Genomic DNA, 13,127 nt, shown 5'->3' with positions numbered 1-13,127 from the left:
TGTTGATGTGTGTGTGTACTCTATCTTGCTATAATGGTGAATGTATATATACACAGTACTAATGAGGACTTTTTGAAAGTACAAAATGCGTCATTAAAAGAAACCCAACGATTAATCCTACCTCTGATAATGTCTCTGTTTTCACTTCAGTGATTTCAGGGGAAAAAACTATATTTCATTCTTTACAGCTAAATGTCCAATGAAATGTTAAGGAACAGAACAATAATATTGCTATATGAAGTCCCAGCAGAAAATCCACTCACTTTTGTTTGTTTGTTTGTTTGATGCCAATGCTTTTGATTCTGGATTTAAATGTGAATATTCTCAGAGTGAATTTAAATGCCTCGTATTCTTGTTCATCGACTGTCATCGGCTGGGATGACCTATTAATTACATCACTCATTCAGCTCAGGACTTTGTTCTCTGTGTATTGCAGCTAATCGAGATCAAGACATGAAGAATGTTTAAATATTCGCACAGCACACACTCTACCACACAAACAAGACATCAAGAATGTTCTCAGCCTTTCTACTCCCCTCTTCTCCATCCTTCCTTCATTTACCCAACCCTCTCTACTCTTCTCACGGCAGGGCATTGCCTGAGGGGATTGGCTGTATTCTTGAGGCGCTATGATTGGCTCCCGGAGCACAGGTGTACCTGTGCTATAGCTCAAAAGAATCCAGAGCACCTTTTGTATTAGACTACAGGTAATCGAAATCCTCCCTTCATTGTAAAAGATGGAATTGTTGGGAGCGTTAGGGCTTTCTGTGATATTAGCAACTCTGGCTCAGGTAAATGCTTTTTCATATGCTTACAGCTGTTGTGTACAGAGGCAGGGTGAGCATAGATATGTGAATGTTGTTACAAGTAAATGATGGCACAACTCTCATATTTGGCACAAATGTGGCTTCATGTTTTCATTCTGATCCTTTCATAGATTCCACATTCTCAGGCAGAAGGTAGGTTGCACTCTTTTGTTTTCTCAGAAGATGTTTAGATGTTTAGAGCTTCTTTAAGACATTTCTGTCGGTGGAGACAGTGAAATGGAAATTCTTGGTTAAGTGACATTTCAGCAGTGCTAATGAATAGAGTTATATTGCTTTTTTGTGGAAACTCATGGACTTGTACAGGGAACTCTATGGAGTTGAACTGCTTTGTGTGCAAACTCAGGGACTTGCATATTGCCATAGATTGTCATATACATTGCTACAGTGAGGAAATTGTGGGAGATTACTGGAATAAGGAAGGGGTGACATAAACTAAAATGAAAATAATCAGTAATAAATGTGAATAGCACTGAATTTAAATGTATATCATTTGCACTAAACTTAATGAGATCAACAAAAGCACTAAAATTATGTTAACACTGATTTTCCTTTTTCTTTTAGAATGTCCCATCACATCAATCAGCTCTCCCTCGGCTTCCTCACTCCTGGTCCGATGGAACAGTTACGACGGGGCGACAAATTTCTTTTTAGACCTGCGGGTGGTCGATGTCAGCAATGTCGCCCCCGTGGTGGTCTCAGTGCCAAGATCCAGCACTAAAAGGAGGGTGCAGGGTCTCTGGCCTGGAACCACCTACAAAGTTACACTTAAAGTATTTCAGTTTTACCGTGTCCTGTGTCAAGCTACCGAAACATTCACCACAGGTACTCTCTTCTACTCTTCATATCATTTCTCTCCTGAAGAACACTTTAAATGAAAAATGATGCACTGATAGATGTCTGTTTTTAAATACCCTCTCTATACAAACTGGTTAGTGCCTCCGCTGAGAATAGGCCCATTGTAATCAAAAACACCTACAAACACCTTGAGAGGACCATCAGCTAATATCAATTTCAGGCAGCACCAAAAGATTCTGAAGATGATATGATAACGGAGAGTCCTCTCTCTCTCTCTCACCCTCCCAATGTTCAGTGCCAGACACATCTCAGATAACCACTTCAAGGGCATTATCGAGCACATCTATCCAGCTGGAGTGGGCCAACGTGACCACTGCGGAGCGTTACTACTTGCTGGTTAACTCCGCGGAAACTCGGGAAAATTATAACCTCACCTTCACCGGGCTGTCTGCGGAGGTGAGGAACCTGCAGCCGTCCACCCCCTACAACTGCTCCGTTTACACAGCAAATGCAGCTGGGGTTGGAGCGAGGAGCCAAGTGCGGACAATCACAACATGTGAGTTGGACACAGAAGAACTTCTATAACATAATACATACTAACGGGGATGTTATTTATGGTCGTGTTACAGTTTCTGTATTTTATACTGTTATTGAATTGTGCATGCATTTGATTGGTCATAGACAATTGCTCAATATAAAAATGTATGTAAGTGTCTTACCTGCTGATTTGTGTCGATGTAGAGATGCAAGAGATTGCTGGAGTCAATGTTCACTATGTTACACTAACTGATTTAACCTGGAAATCTGATTAGAGTAAGCTACCAAGGATCAGACTGTTATATGGTATGGTTATATTATATGGTTCATTAACATGAGCAGGTTACCTGAGGTGAAGTAACTGATGGTGGTTGATCACACCTTTCCTGGGTCTACAGTGGTGCGGCCACCAGGGGGCATCACAGCTGTACAAACAGGCAGCCGCACAGCCCGCATCAGCTGGGAGCCGGTGGACAGAGTCCTCCTGTACAGGGTGGTCATCGCAGACGTCGATGGCAGCAGAAAAGCACCCATCTACATGAATGTGTCTGGCACGACACTAGACGCGGCGAACATCGTGCCCTGCTCGTCCTATCAGATCTCGGTCTCCTCCTTCAACACCTTCCTGGAGCCTGGAGAGGCCAACAACCACAATTACACAACAAATAGTGAGCTCGGCATTCTGACTTTTGAATACATGTCCCTTTTGGCTTTGGGCTCCTAAGGGCCAATGAAGTGTAGGCCTACTGTGCACCAGCAGAAAGTAGTGTGTAAATGTCAGTCAAAGACATATAATATATCCTACTGATTATCAAATCTAAACCCCCTCCCCCCCACTTGTGTTGTATCCAGGGCTGAATGCAGTGACTTCTGTCTCTGTGAACTACAGCTGTGCAGACGGCTTGGCACTAGTATCGTGGGGAAGGGTTTTGGGGGCGGACTCCTATCGAGCGGTGGCCGAGGGCAGCAATGGCACCCAGGTGGTCTGTACCTCTGGGGGCACCAGCTGTAGGCTGGAGGGGGTACCCTGTGGACAGAACTACGAGGTGCACGTCACTGCCATCTCTGACAACTGTAAGAATGCGACCACAACCAGCGCTAGCGCACATTTCCACACAGGTGAGTTTCGGTGAAAACACACACACACACTCTGACTACACACACACAGTGTAAAATGGTTTAGTGGTAGATGCCTGTTAAAGACATATTTTAACATATAACACCACCACACACTCGCATTAGCACTCAAATAAATGGCACTATCATAAAGTCTTTTAGTCTATTAGCAGCTCTCTCTCTTACTTATAGACACACACACACACACACAAACTATCTTTCTCAATCACACACACACACAGAAAAACTATTTTTCTCAATCACACACACACACACTATCTTTCTCAATCACACACACACACACACACACACACACACACACACACACACACACACACACACACACACACACACGCACACATACAGCCACCATCAGACATCCGATCTGTGTAACAGATTCCTGGGGTTGTATTGTTGTAAAGATTAGTTTGAAGAGAGGAGGGTGCGAGTGTTCTTTCTCTAATGCAGATGACCCAGTTCGCTCATCTCTCTTAACAAAAAAAGGGGGTGAACTGTTGTTTGGACAGCAATTTTAAGTGAACCTTGTGACCTTAATACACAGGGAGGGGCCGTTGTCCCAAGTGAAGGTTCCTGTGTGCTTTTGAACTACAAAAATGACCTAAAAGGATCTAAGAGGGAGATGTATCCACAGATAAATACCACTGTTACTTAGAAATTCACAGTGAATATCACATATTTATTTATTATTTGGCATATATTATTTTCTCACATTATGTTCTTCATTTAACATCAAGTAGGAATTCCCTGATCACCTGGTTGCTACTGTCTTCATTTCTTGTAAAGAGTGCCTATCCACACCCTGACCTGTATGTGGGAGTAGAATGGGGGAGTGTGGGGTGGGGTTCACCCTTTTGAGAACAGGCCTATATTTTGAGGCAGGTGATTCACTTCTGCGGTGAGAACTCAATCCCACACTCACCAACACAATCTATGCACACTCGCATCAAAGGTGATGACACCCATGGGAGGCTTGCTTGTCCTCCTTCCCCTCCCAACCGGCCTTCTTTCTGTGGGAGTCACCTCTACCTCCACCCTCCCTCACACACAAAAAGATGGAGAAATATGACAGCCAGTGAGACTAACAGGTGCCAGAGAGATTGGGTGGAGGGTTAACCAGAGGAAGATATTTACTGTAAAGAAAAATATAGGTATAGATTACAGTTCTCTTTGACTCATTTCTATATGCCCCTTGACCTCTAACCTTTGACTTCAACTCAAATCCACAGTTCCATGCCCCCCCACTGACCTGGGCCTGTTCCGAGAGTGCTCCAGCAATGTCATCATCTTCTCATGGGCACCAACCAATAACACAGATACCTACCGGGTGCTTGGACAGAGCGCAGGGCTGGGGGATTTGCACTGCTTCACCTCTGAAACGTCCTGCTTCTTCACTAACACCGTCTGTGGCCACCACTACACATTTGTCGTTTATGCAGTCAGTGACAGCTGCAGAAGTGCAGACAGTTATTCGGTCAGCATACGTACAGGTACTGTATAGCCCTGTCTCTATTCCTCTTTCTCTATGTGTGTGCTTGCGATTATCTGTGTGTGTGTGTGTGTGTGTGTGTGTGTGTGTGTGTGTGTGTGTGTGTGTGTGTGTGTGTGTGTGTGTGTGTGTGTGTGTGTGTGTGTGTGTGTGTGTGTGTGTGTGTGTGTGTGTGTGTGGACAATGTATGAATATACTGCTCGTCTTTGCTTGATGCATTTACCGGTATTACACTTCCCCAACCATGCATTACTAGTATCAAACACAAGAGGGTGCTGTTTCCCATCGGCACTATAGGTTCAGTCATACTCAAATTATGAAAACGATGCATTTTAGAACGATAACCATAACTTAATATACATACACAACTTTGTAGTTGTAACTAGTAAAAAGTAAAAGTAGTAATAGTAAATAATAATAGTAAAAATATTAGTGCCTCTGCCTGGCTGAATATCCACACAGGCTGCCTCGCATACCCTCTTCCTAAATAATTCTTGACCTACAGAAATGAGCTTGGCATAATCATTATTATACTATATCCAAGAACATTAGTCTTAAAGGGATTTTTTTCAACCTGGGCCCTGTTTTTTTTTAAATATATTTTTGGGTCAAAACTTTTACGAAGGTATCTGGTATCATAGCATGCTAGGTCAGCTTGCTGACAAACAAGATAGTGATATTTAGGAATGCAGATGGCTATTTGCTGTTGTGCACAAATAAAGTCATTATTTGATCAGAAGTCTCCACCCTGTTGCCTTATTTGGTCAGTGCAAGGATTTATGAGATTTGAACATTTCCTCTTTTTATCTCCTTATAGCTCCATGCCAACCACAAAACCTGCGTACCTCTACTGCTTGCCAATCTGATGTCCTGACCAGTACCTGGGACCTAGCAGATGGGGCACTTTCGTATGCCGTGCAGGTCTTTGGGAATAAAAATGGCAGCTTCCATTACAACTGCAGCTCTTTTACGAACAGCTGTGCCATACCAGGGATCAGCTGCGGAGAGAGTCTCACCACATACATCACCGCTTTTGATGATGAGTGCCCAAGCGAGCCTAACCTGGGAGATGTGGCTGAGACCGGTATGGACCGAATTAGTTTGTCAACCAATCAAATCAATAAGCTGATCAATCACATCAATCACTTTTGCAGGCTAGACATTTTTGGCTCATTTTTGTGCGACTTGTTTTGTCAGTGCCCTGTGTACCACAGAATGTTTCCGCGGTGATGAACTGTGGCTCAGACTCCATCAGACTCATGTGGGACTTCGCCCCGGGAGCAATCTTCTACATGGGTATGGCTACGGATGACAGTGGTGCTGAGCACCACTGCAAACCTACCCTGGATACAAGCTGTGAGATCCGTGGGCTGCGCTGTGGCTCCACCTACCAGGCCTCCCTCATTGCCAGCAATGGGATGTGCAACACATCCCGTAGTGCTGTTGTGTCCGTGGAGACAGGTACGGTCCAGTCAAATCACGCATGCACACTCACTAATCACACTCACATCGATCCAAAACACACCAATTTTCCAACACGGATGTATGAGGCACTGGTACAAACAGAATCTTACACTTGATAGACATGTCTACACACAGACTCTCAATCCAACATATCTGACCATGTCTTTATGTCCCTTAGCCCCCTGTCCCCCAAACCACATTGAGGCATACCTCGACTGTGCATCCAACTATGCTCTGGTGATGTGGGCGCCCCAGGCGGGTGTGGCATCATACACAGCCTCACTGGTAGACCAATCAGGAGCCTTGCTTAGCTGCAGCACTACCAACAATAGTTGCAGAGTGACTCACCTCAGATGCGGACAGGTGTATGACGTCAGCGTCACACACCATGATGGAGTCTGTCCCAGCATGCCATCCAGCTCTCTCCAGATGGATTCAGGTGAGCCACAGTGCCTCTACAAAAACACAACTGTGACTGTGAGTAAGGGGTGTTCTGACATTAGACAACTACACAACAGACGTATCCAATCCAAACAAAACTGCACATCCATCTCCACACAAACAAATAAACACACCGCAGAGGTGCCTGAACATAAAAGTTGTGCATATGACTGGCATGGCATGCCACTAATGCCTTCATTCACCCAACTCACCCACTGACACTTAAAGATACACAGACATATACATACACACACTCACGCAAACACACATACCTAGTTTAGTGCTCATTATGTGTCTATCTTTCAATTTGTTCTTTCTCCTTTTCTCTCCCAGTGCCCTGTGGCCCAGAAAATGTGCACACCCATGTGGATTGTGGGACAGGTCAGTTGATGGTTGGCTGGAACACCACAGAGGGAGCGGAGGCCTACACCACCATCATCTCCTATGGCGACGGCCAGCGGCTGCAGTTCAACACCACGGAGCCCCAGACTACCGTAGACTCTCTGAGCTGTGGAGAGTCCTACACAGTGGAAGTGATGTCATACAATGGAAGCTGCCTCAGCATGCCCAGCCAGTCACAGCTGGTCAGACAGGGTGAGAAAGACTCACACAGACACACACACTAAGACACACACATGCACACACAAATGAAGCCAATGTTAGTACATAGCAATTTTTAGACTGTAAGAACAGTGTCATAAACAGATGAACCCAAAATACATACAGTTGTGATTGAGAATAGTATGGGACCAGTTAGATCACATAATGAACTCTTGTGTGAATTAAACGTCTCATGCCTAAACCAAGACATGTGCCTGCCTCGCAGTGCCCTGTGTACCCACTAATGTGACTGCCCAGTGGAGCTGTGGGGAGCGCTCAGGCACGGTAACGTGGCAACCCAGCCAGGGGGCGCTGCACTACACCACCATTGTCGTGGGCAACAGTGGCCACAGGTCAGAGTGTAGGTCCAATGGCACAACATGTGACATCAATGATCTAGACTGTGGGCAGGTGTATACTGTTACCGTGACGGCAGGAGACAACTCAACTCAACAGGAGACTTGCTCCAGCCTGCCGAGTGAGGAGGTCACAATTCAGACAGGTAAGTGTGACTGCATTAGTGACTACACTGGTTTATGCAGAATTGCTGTTTACATTATTAGTAGGGCTGAACGATTTGGGAAAATAATGTAATTGCGATTTTTTTTCCCCCAATATTGCGATTGCGATTTAATATGCGATTTTTTCCTCTTTTTTTCCCCAACAAAACGTAATGAATGATTTAAATATGACCAACACAATATTAAATACATTTAGTGTAAAATATAGTTTCCCATATTTTACATTTTTATTTAACTGCTCATTACAGAAACAAGAACAACATATCGGTGGCTTTGCCACCGTGCATTTAAGTAATTTAAACAAAGTCATTGGCCCTCATTCTCGAACATTTTCTGAAGTTTCTTCTGAAATGTTTCTTACGGGCTTCGGAAAAACAACGTAAGCAAAAGACATCCGCCAAATTCATGCACGCTTGAAAATGTGGTCCTACGCAGCAGAAGTTTTCTGGGCTGTGCTCCCCCGGAAGAGTTTTCTTAAATTGAAAGCGCGTTCTCGTGCTCCTGAATTTGCATACATACACGCCCTGCCAGCTCCTTATAAGGGCACGCAACCGTAGTGACGTGTGCAGTCGGAATCGACCGAATCTACACGAAAGCAACTCGTAAACGAGTCATGTCAAAGTGGAAAGCGATCACCGTCGAGTAAACGCAGATCTAACTTCAACTATATATGTCTATGACTTGAACGGTGCAGAGATGGACTGTTGCAGGATGTAGATGTGTCCATTCTATTCCACTATAGCTATATCAACGTGATTGAGTTTAGTGCTTATTTATTTATTCACTTACATTTGCAGTGTTCGTGTACATTACATTTAGTCATTTAGCAGACACTTTTGTCCAAAGCAACGTACAAGGGATAGAACAGTCAAGCTACGAGCAATAGAGACCTAGTGTAACAATAAATACTACTTTACATAAGAAATAGAAAAACGAAATAGGAAATAAAAATGAAGTGCAGGAATGTAACTGCTATAAGTGCAAGTTAAGCACTAGTCGAAGTGCCAGTTAGGAAGGGAGGTGCTCTCTGAAGAGTTGGGTCTTCAAAAGCTTCTTAAAGGTAGAGAGGGACGCGCCTGCTCTGGTAGTGCTAGGCAGTTCGTTCCACCAACGTGGAACTACTTCAAAATTCTGGATTGCCGTACTTGCACAGACGGCAGTGCCAAACGACGCTCACTAGACGAGCGCAGCATTCCGGTGTAGTCCTTTTATTTATTTTATGACATCACGGTGCCTCGTAGAATCATGACTATAGGCCTACATGTGAAACGTAATTGTTAATGATACTTTAATCCGAGGATCTGTAGAGTTGATGTGAACGCAATCACCAACGATTTCTCACAAATTCATTAACACGGAGAGTTTTCTTAAATGCGATTCCTCAAAAAAACACAAGATGGCCCACGGGGCCCACGGGGCCATCTTGTGGTTTTTTAAGGAATCGCATTTGAGAAAACTCTGGCCGAGTTACGACTGCTATTTCGAGTTCGGAAAGTCTTCTGAAGTTCAGAGCAAATCCCAGATGAGAAAACTTTCATGAATGCCAAATGTTGTCCTAAATCCAATTCAGAAGAAATTCCTCTTAAATTCCTCTTAAATTCTTCTTAACTGCGTTCGAGAATGAGGCCCATTGTAAGTATAAACACAGGCATGCACTTTTTAAACACTGTGTGCAAAATGTACCATCTTAAGAATTTTTTGACCACGTTGTAATTGTGCACGTTGTGGTTAGAAAATCACGTTTTATCATATCGCGATTTTATCGCAAATGCAATTAATCGTTCAGCCCTAATTATTAGCGTGTCGTTTCTTAAGAGTGTGTTTGGATACCTTCTGATGTCTGTTGCTTATACGGCTCTCTGTACTAACTAGCAGTCAGTTTGTTTACATCTGTGCTGAGATATCCTGCAACTCTTGTCTTTTGTTTTCACATGTCTTCTGCAGTGCCCTGTTCTCCCACTAATGTGAGGGCCCAGGTGAGTTGCGCCAACAATGAAGCCATGTTGTCCTGGAACGCCAGTCAGAACGCAGTGGGTTACACAGGCACAGCCTTGGGCATGGATGGGCACAGGGTGACCTGTGATGCGGAAATGCCAGGCTGCCAGATGGGGGCACTGCACTGTGGGCAGATGTATACCTTCACTGTTAATGCTACTGATGGCAGCTGTGAGAGCCCCAATAGTGCGCAGTACAGACTCGAGACAGGTACCAGAAATGAACGTACACACAGACAGACAGACAGACAGACAGACAGACAGACAGACAGACAGACACACACACACACACACACACACACACACACACTCACACACACATACCAGACACCCATAACTCTGGAGCACACCCACAAATCAGCACACTATAATCCCATTACTTATGCATAAGCTATCAGCTATAAACATACTCATTCATTCTCTTGTAAGACTTGACCTTTGACCTCTGCCCTTTCATTTGTCCTCCTTCAGCACCCTGTGCCCCAGAGAGCGTGGAAACCACTTTGTCCTGCAACACCAGTGCCGTGGAAGTGAGCTGGGTTCTGGGAGGTGCAGGTCTGAACTACAACGCCACCGTGAGCACTGGAGGTTTCACTGCACTCTCCTGCAGTTCTGAGAGCTCCGGCTGTATCGTGGAGGGCCTAGACTGTGGCCAGGAGTATACAGTCACCGTCACAGCAGGCAACAGCTACTGCACCGGGTCCACCAGTGCACCCCAGACCATTGAGACAGGTATGAGTCCTGCGTATGTGTGTGTGCTGGTACTTATGGATTGCATTTTTAATGCTGTGTAAATAAAAGCCTTGCCTATTACCATCTTTCAGTTTCAGACTGATGCAGATAGATATTTCTGAGCACTGGTATATGTTTCTTTATGTTTGTGAGTGAATATTTCCTGTTTACGACTGTGGGTGCTTGGTCCCGTCTGCAGCCCCCTGCGTGCCTGAGAACGTGATGGTGGATGTGGAGTGCTCCACCAACACCCTGAATGCCTCCTGGAGCCCGTCAGCAGGGGCGCTCTCCTACAGCGGCCATCTCTACGACGACGAGGGGCTCTGTCAGACCTGCTCGAACTCTGCACCCAGCTGCTCCTTCGGAAACCTCTCCTGCGCACACACCTACACCTTCACAGTGGTCGCCCAAAACAACATGTGCGACAGCTCCGTCAGTCAGGAGGTCAATGTGACAACAGGTGAGATGGGTGGGGCTTACTAAGAGTTTAAGAAGAGGCTTTGATCAGTCTTTATAACTGCTATCTACTCACTTTAATGTTGGTTTAGATAAAATGAAATTTCATTTTTATGTTCTGTGCATAAGGTTTATATAGTGTTTATGTAGTTCCTTCTTAGAGTTGCCTTTAAGTGTTTATATAGTTCCTTCTAAGATGAGTATTGCTTTGTTCCATTATCTTAATTAACTATAACCTGTGTATGATATGTGTATGCACTTGTTTTAATCACTCTGCATACCTGCCCTTCCCTTTCAGCTCCCTGCAACCCTGAGAACGTGACGGCGACGCTGCAGTGCACTCTGGGAGTGGTGAGCGTGGAGTGGGAGGCCAGTGCCGGCGCCAGCATCTACACCGTCCTGGCCCAAGGCGCATCAAACGCGGCCACCTGCAGCAGCGAAGGCACCGCCTGTGATCTTACCGAGCTGCAGTGTGGCGAGACCTACAACATCACTGTCCTCGCAGGACACGAAACCTGCAACACCTCCACCGATGCCTCCACTGTTATTCTGACTGGTACAAAGATGTGTTAAACACTATTTATATAAACACTATTATTATTACTGTCCTCTTACTATCCTCCCTTACTTGTTTATTTGAACATGGATTCATACTGTGACATGTCACTTCCATGGCACAAAAATGTTTAATATAAAACTAAACGATTTAACCAAATTCAGAGAAGGGGGAATACAGAAAGACAAAGAATAGTGTGGTAATATACCCAGGCGAAGAGGGAATGGTGGCTGTGAGGAGCACAAAGTCTTAGGAATGGAGTAGGAAAGGTTGAAAAGAATAGAGAAAGAATGAAAGAGAATGCCGAAAGATGGGAATGAAAAGATAATGACATGAAAACAAAGTTATAATAAAGACAATAACAGGTGACCGATGACTCTTTATCTTTTTGCTCTGCTGCAGCTCCTTGTCCTCCAGTGATGAACACCCCTGAGCTGAACTGCTCCACCAATCAGGTACATGTGTCGTGGGAGCAGGGCGATAACGCGGTGGAGGGCGTGATGGTCAACGCCGTCTCAGAGATGGACGCCCACAATCACTCGTGTGAGGCCTACTGGGGCGAGCAGTCATGTGACCTGACTGACCTGCACTGTGGTCAGAGGTACACCGTGAGAGGCACAGCTCTGGCGGGCGGCTGTGACAGTGTTGCCAGCAGGCCGTTTAACCTCACCACTGGTGCGTGCAAACATCACACACAAACACACACACATGCATGCACTCACATGCAAACACAAACTCACGCAGACACCCCTATTCAAAAGCCCTGTCTACTTATCCTCACAGACACACTAACGCACAGTCAATAAACAATAAATACAACCGATACAATACAAATAATGGAAAAATATAGATTCAATCTATGGTATACATCATAGGTTAGGTGAACAGTTATACACAATGGACTTAAAGGATTGTATAGCAATTAAGCTGCATTTGTGATCATGTATGTGTGTGTAATCGATATGCTCCTATATGACTGTGTGTAGCTCCCTGTACCCCTGCCATGGTGGAGGTTGACTACACGTGTGGTACTAGTATGGCAGTGCTGAGCTGGGACGAGAGTCTAGGCCGAGAAAGCTTCACCGCACGCGTTCAGAGCAGCGACCACGCCGATGGCTGCCACACCACGGGGACACACTGCTTCCTCTCTACGCTCAGGTGTGGGAGCCTGTACAATGTTACTGTGGAAGCAGTGGCCAGGCACTGCAACAGCAGCGAGGCCAGCACACAGCTACTGACAGGTAGGGACAGACACACACACACACACTCACAGAAACACACATACACTTACACGGACACACACACAGGCACTCACACATACATACAAACACACACATTCACTCACTTACCTGCACACACACATACAGCCATCACACACTCCTACACTCATACATACACACTTACATGTACATACAAACACACACATACATACATAGATACATACACATAGACATACACTTTGTGTAAACTCTTCTTTTCTGTATGTACTGCCAGCCCCGTGTGCACCCCAGAATGTAAGTGCCAGCTTAGTGTGTGCCAACACCAGTGCCCATGTGAGTTGGGTGGGCACCCCCGACACTG

This window comes from Clupea harengus, chromosome 10 (genome assembly GCF_900700415.2).
Source record: "Clupea harengus chromosome 10, Ch_v2.0.2, whole genome shotgun sequence".
Classification (NCBI taxonomy): Eukaryota; Metazoa; Chordata; class Actinopteri; order Clupeiformes; family Clupeidae; genus Clupea; species Clupea harengus.
The sequence above is the reverse complement of the archived record's forward strand: the minus strand, read 5'-3'. Positions refer to the sequence as shown.